Raw genomic sequence first — 6983 nt, 5'->3', positions numbered from 1 at the left:
CTTTAAACCTGGTCAAGGTTTTGGGGGTATATCTTGAATCTGGGAACTACTTATTATTTTTATTAAAAAGTAGATCTGGCAAATAGGTGAAAGGACTGGCAAAACTTTCTTACAGCACCTAAATTTCACATATATTACATAAAAATCCTAACACTAAGCCAGACCTACCCCAAATTAACTGTAGGATATCATATAGGATCTCGAAAGGTAATTAGTTACTGTCCAACTAGTGATTGATACCAGCTGCAGTTTATATAAGTTGCGAGAAAATACAAAACTGGCAGAACGTTTAAAACGGGACACAAATCAAACGTACAATTGCTCGTCAGTGAATAAACCAAACAAAACAGCTAGCACATATACAAAGAAAGAAACATATTAAAGATGGAAAAACATCTTGGGTTGATATAATGTGATTATAACATGCCTAAATATTCAATATTGTGTTGATGAAAAAACCCAATACATTAAGGAGCTTGGTGGTGAAAAACCCAATTTGATATTTGCTTGAGGGGTGAATCGGAATTGATAATGCAATTAAAAAACTCTATCACCCAATTACATAAAAAAATGATGGGTAAAAACCCCAATTTGTGAATTCTTATCTGGAGCTCTGTAATAATAAAAAATAACGGGCGCACATATCAACCAATCAGGATTAGCCATACTCTTAATTCTGAATACCATGTTATGCTCATAAAATGGCTGCGCCCATACAATCTAATGGTGTATTGTAACCTATACGGTATTTAATACTTTCTAGAATCATGCAATTCATAGTGCGTCAGATGCACAAATATATATGCCACACATAAATCAGCTTCAAACCGTTCTGGCATTACTCTCTGAATTTTCACAATTTTTTTTCAGAGGTGACCCCAGTCGAAAAATGTGAGAAAAAAATTTCTGATTTTTTTAGTAAATGCGGTACTGCTAAAAAGGGCCTGAAGATAATGTCCACTTTCTCCAATGATTCTTTATATGTCATCAAGTACTGATTATATTGATACCAAAACCGATTCAATATGTAACTACTACGGTAAATTTTGAACAACAATTTTAAATGAAACCATTTTCGTATATAAGTACATTTTTGAAACAGACTATAGCATTTCAAAATATGAAAAATGTGTAAATATTGGTGTTAAAACATCGAAAACTATTCGTTAACTACAAAATGTCATGTCTATTCTAATTTTTATAGTTTGTCATTCGAGTGAACATTTCAATGTTCGAAGGGGACCACTTCTGTACATTTTCACTAAATTTGGTAATTTCGATAACAGCACTTGGATCGATATTGTCATGTTTAAAAATCGATTTTTATATCTAAACTCTAGACGTGTACGTGCTTTTTTCAAACAAATCAGCAGAAGTTCAGAAAATGACATAATCTCTACACATTAAGTCAAAAGTCGAGCCCACCCTTGTTTCCAAGGTAAAACGCAATACAAATATGAAAGAAACTATAGCTTAAAAACTAGTTAATCAATAATTCATTTATCACAAAAAAATATGGTTTCACATCAAATTTGAAGTAAAACAACTGTTTTTGACACTTTTTGAGCACTATGATTAAGCAATGTCGACTCTGTATAGATTGAAATAAACAATTAATTTCCCCATAGGCGACAATGATAGCCTTTTTTGAGATACAGACTTTAGAAAGTTGATTTTTTAAACGAAACCTTGCTAGAATTACAGAAAAGTTATTCGGACAGTATTTTTTGGTCCAAAAATTATAGGTTCGCGTTGCTTTTCTTAACGTATTTTGTACTTATCTCCCATGCCTATCTATTTTGCACTTAAAAATACGTGTCTCGTCCTAGCGTTAAAAAGACATCTCATTTCCGTTAGGGCTAAGGAAAATAATTTGTTTGGCCTTTGATATAATGCAGAATGCACGAAGTCTCTAATAATAAAAAATAACGGGCGCACATATCAACCAATCAGGATTAGCCATACTCTTAATTCTGAATACCATGTTATGCTCATAAAATGGCTGCGCCCATACAATCTAATGGTGTATTGTAACCTATATTGACTATCGACTGCGTGTGGACAAAACATGATTTAAACTACATGTAAACATTGAGTTTTATCAATGGGAACGTAATTGTGTTTAGTTTACGTGTGAGTTACACTAACACAACACCGAGTTTAGGTCAATGTGAACACGGCCTAAGTCCTTAAATTTGACAGCAATACACCAAAATACAAAACAACCTGGCATTCTGAAAGATAAATTTATAATAAGGATAGCTTTAAGTTTGATGAAAATCACACTATAATTTGTTTCTATTTTTAACAACAGCATCAATGTTTGTTGGTTGGCCTACATAATTGACAAAAATTTGATAATACATTAATTATGATCCTGGCTAAGATTAAACACAATCCAATCAGCAGTTTCAGGGAAGATTTTTTTTAAAGATTGACATTTACAATAGGTCTCTACATGGAAATGAAGATTTATACTGTATTATTTATCAAACTTACCAGAACTATAAATCTGCAGACTTGAATTAATGTCAGCAGCATCAGGATTTATTTCATCAACTGAAAGAGAGAATTCATATTATACTCATTTCTATGATTTTAAAAATAATCTATAAATAATGAGCATCCCATTAATCAGTTAGTTTCAGCATTAAATGTAGGTCACAGTGATGCAATTGTTGATGTATTGTGTAGTTCTTTACAATAATGTAGTTTTGATATATCCATGATCAAAAGGATGATACATTACTATAGGAGTGTTTTGATAAATGAATATGAACTGAATACTTAACAAAAGTCAGTGAAGTGTGAAATGTAGGTCATTGTGACTCAAGTTATGCTGAACAGTGTTGTACTATACAAGATGACTGTAGTGAGTACATACCATATATATATATTACATACTAACATGACTGATGGATAAGGGTAAATCTAAAGTTCATTTGTATTGTTGTCATGTCAGTCAATGTTTCACGATAAAAGTTCATAAAACTTGAAATTAAATTGAACATCCAACATGACCAACTTAATAAGATCATATTCATCATTTTGTAAATTTATTGGGGTGTAAAAGCGTTGACCGAAGTACATTTTGTATGAAGCGCTTTATTATTTAAATGTGTACATGGTCAAAGCTTTTACAACCCTATGAAAATACCAAAAGAAGCATTCAATACTTGCAATTACATTTTTTTGCTATGATCATGAAAACACAATTACCATGATTACTATCAAGTTTTTTCTTTTATTTACCTGGGCACTTTATTGTAGAAGCACCTGTCACCATGAATGTTACAATTCATTTTGAAATGAAGTTGATTAAGGAATAATGTGAGATTGCAGTTAACTAATCAGAATAACATATTATAATGACACATACATCTAATGTAACTATAAGCAAATGTATGTATAAACCAATGATGGATATGTGGCTGGTGAAAAACATGGACTGCAAGGTACCACCTGTTCACTTCTATTAATATTCTGTTCATGAAAATTCATTGCAACTTTATGGAACTCCACTTAAATAAAAATAGAAATAGAAGTTAAAATTGTATACTGTACTTGAACTTAATGTCGAGAATTTCGCAATCGGTAGATATTTGCCAAAATTACTCCATTCTAAAATGCAAATAATTCAATATGCATACATGCATATATATGGTTAATCTGATTAATAAAAAAAGAACTTAAATAAACTCTTCAAACCACATACTTATGTTGTGCTTGGTTCATATCTGTCATATTTTTTTTTGTAAATGTTTTGTTATAAATAAGGCCATTAGTTTTCTCAGGTGAATTGTTTCCTATTTTTCAAGTCTTGGACATTTAGAGCTAACCATACGGTACTGTATTAGATTGTATCATTGTTGAAGGCTGTATGGTTGCATCCACTTCATGTGAATTTTGGTAGTCTTATTGGCAATCATACCACATCTCCTTTTTTTATCCCTAAAGAAGTACATACAGTGTGTATTTAATAGTGTAAATATTTGCACCTATATTAACATTATAATTAGTACAGTTATATTACTGTTGCATAATAGCATACATGTTAAGCCTACCAGGTCTTAGTTTTTTGCAAACCTCACACCTCCTGAATTTGCCAGGATTTATACATGTACTTCACTTTTTTTGGACAAATGGCAATGTTTTTATCAGGGAATATTGATATGGGGGAGTGAAACCAGCTTAGATATTTCGATGTTTTGTTCTGTTCTGGTATATACCTCCGTTAACTGTAGTTCTCTGATTTACATTTGATTGAAAGGAAATTATCAAGGCCGGAAATATTGAGCAACCTTTACAGTATTCTGTAAATTTATACAGGCAAATTAATATCCATTTACAAGAAATTATCATGATGATTATGTATATAGGTACATTGTACATGTAGTATGGCCTAAAGAATCAAAGTCACATGATATTCTTATAAATCTTCCCTTATTTGCTGTCTAAAAGATGAAAACAGGTAGTAAATGTATATATTATAAACCTACCAATATCATTTTGTACATCTACAACTGTAAGGTATGTTTTCTTGTGTCTTTCTACACAACTTCTGCATAAACCTGTCATAAATGTAAATATAGAAGGTGGATAAAAAAATGTTATGGTAAGTACATATGGTCTGACTCATGAATATGATGATTAATCTTAAACATTTCTTGTAATTAAATGACCTGTGGAACAAACATTATTTCTAGTTTATCCTGCATAATGATGATCACTTGATCGCTTGATGAATTTGAGTGTAGGAATACAGGTGAATCCCTCTATCTGGTAAATGAATGACGTCATAAAGGTGCATATAATTGACAATTTTTTTCCGGTGGGGAACATACATGTACATGTATTATACATAACATAACACCCCATCACATTCTGTATGTACATGTATGTACATAAATTAGGCCATTAGTTTTCTTGTTTGAATTGTTTTACATTTGTCATTTGGGGGCCTTTTATAGCTGACTAGGCGGTATGGGCTTTGCTCATTGTTGAAGGCCGTACAGTGACCTATAGTTATTAATTTCTGTGTCATTTGGTCCTTAGTGTAGAGTTGTCTCATTGGCAATCATACCACATCTTCTTTTTTATATAACTCGAAAGTAGTCTATTATAATTTAACTCAATTTATTTTTTAACAATCTGTTTTTACTATACATTTAGAATCAGTGGCAGATCCAGAACTTTTCATAAGGGGGGGGGGGGGGGGCTCCAGTCATGCTTCAGTGATTCCCTATATAATCAACCAAGTTTCCCCCCCCTGGATCTGCCTATGAGAATGGTGTTGTTAATCTCATAAAATTCTTGTTTTTCATTCTATAATGTGGTAAAAGCTACATACATGTATGCAAATAAAAGGAATGATAAATTGTGCAAGTTTTTTATCTGCTAAGAAAAGAAGAAAAAAGATAAAAGACATAACTGGGAGGTATAAACTGATCCTGCATCATGTGAATGGTACATGTATGGGGAAACCAACAATTTTTTGCATGGCCTCAGAAGATTTAATGTTTTAATTCTGCAGTGGTTCTGTTTGAGCAGTGCAATTACATTGGCTCGAGTCTATGTTTTGGTTTTTTTACTTTAAGTCACCTTAATGTGCCATTGGCAATGCCACAGTGGGGGATCAAGAACTTTTAAAAATGGAGGGGGGATGCCTACTGACCAAATAAGGTGATGGGCAGTGACTTCCAAACATTTCAACTAGTTATTTCCAGCAAAAAGGGGGCTCTCTTTGAATGGGACCCCAATGCACATGATGCAAATAATTTGGGTTTTTTTCACGTATAGAAATAGCATGTGCACAGGTTTACAGGATAAAATTTGAATATCATGTGAATATTTCCAACAAATCTATGGCTTTCATGAATTATTCTTAATTATAAGATGACAGTTATAGTTTATCAATGGCGAAAGTTAGAAAAGCAATCAAGTTCAGATGACCAACAATAATCTGTTTACGCTATTTTACCTACATGTACATGTACATGTATGATAATGTTGTCAATTAATTTCATTAGCAATGTAACATGCCCCCTTAGTTTCTAGTGAAATTTTTCATATCACTCGACTCTGATGAGAAATTATCAGTCAGTAAGATCAATTTTTTTTTCATGAAATAGCGATAATGTGTGTTACAGTATAACTTATAATTATATAACCTTGTATTGTCCCAAAATATAATTCAATTGTGCTCAGCTCAAACATGTCAAAACAGGAATAGCCTCACATTTCATCCAATTTTTAAGCTTACATAAACTTTATACTTGGAGACAATGAACGTTATTCCATATCTTATGTCTCATTGCAACACACAATATCTAAATGCAAGTAATTCTTACCATCTCCAACTGCTGTGATGGTTCTGTCATGCACCCATATCTCTTTTGCCATGGCAAGTGTTATTCCCCGATCTGGCTTTTCTTTACTTGACTTTGGGTGTAAGGGATGTGCACATGTTCGCTTACATCTATACCATTGTGTACTAAGTTTGTCTCTGTGAGAGTCACATATTGTCATTTTCATAGTGGCATTTTCCACCGTAAATAAACCAGCACGATACAGTATTAATAAACCCTCTGGTATTGATACATGCTTGTCTTTTGGACCGGATTTAAAACGAATAAGATGGTCACTGATATCACATCTCAATTTATATATAATTTGACAATCTCCTTCACACTTCACTGCATCAAACGATCTAGAAAAGCTACATTCTTGTTTAGCAACAAGTGTTCCATGGGGGCTGCCATTCTGTTCTGTTCTGGTTAAGAAAATCCCTCCTTCAAAGGAGCACTTCGCACAATGACGAATAAAATGTTTATATATATATACCTAAAAAGACATACTAGGTACGCCTCGTGGGATGAGTGTTGGTTACTGTCAGAGACCCTTACGCTTGCTTGGCGGAAGGTTTTTGATTATACGAGTTCGTAGTCCGTGTAGAGCAAAGCATAGCTTCCTCGTTATGTATT

The 6983-nt window shown here is 32.8% G+C and overlaps 1 long non-coding RNA gene across 1 annotated transcript; it reads right to left on the bottom strand.

Annotated features, from left to right (window-relative positions):
* Positions 1–3451: 3451 nt before the first annotated feature.
* On the bottom strand, positions 3452–6739 carry LOC127715426 (uncharacterized). The gene is made up of 3 exons (XR_007988411.1): positions 6351–6739; positions 4500–4571; positions 3452–3521 (listed from the first exon to the last, which is right to left on the bottom strand). It is a non-coding gene; the product is annotated as an uncharacterized LOC127715426 (long non-coding RNA).
* Between the last annotated feature and the right edge of the window lie 244 nt (positions 6740–6983).

This window comes from Mytilus californianus, unplaced genomic scaffold, assembly GCF_021869535.1.
Source record: "Mytilus californianus isolate M0D057914Y unplaced genomic scaffold, xbMytCali1.0.p SCAF_9, whole genome shotgun sequence".
Lineage (NCBI taxonomy): Eukaryota > Metazoa > Mollusca > Bivalvia > Mytilida > Mytilidae > Mytilus > Mytilus californianus.
This window is presented reverse-complemented; position numbering and strand designations above follow the sequence as displayed.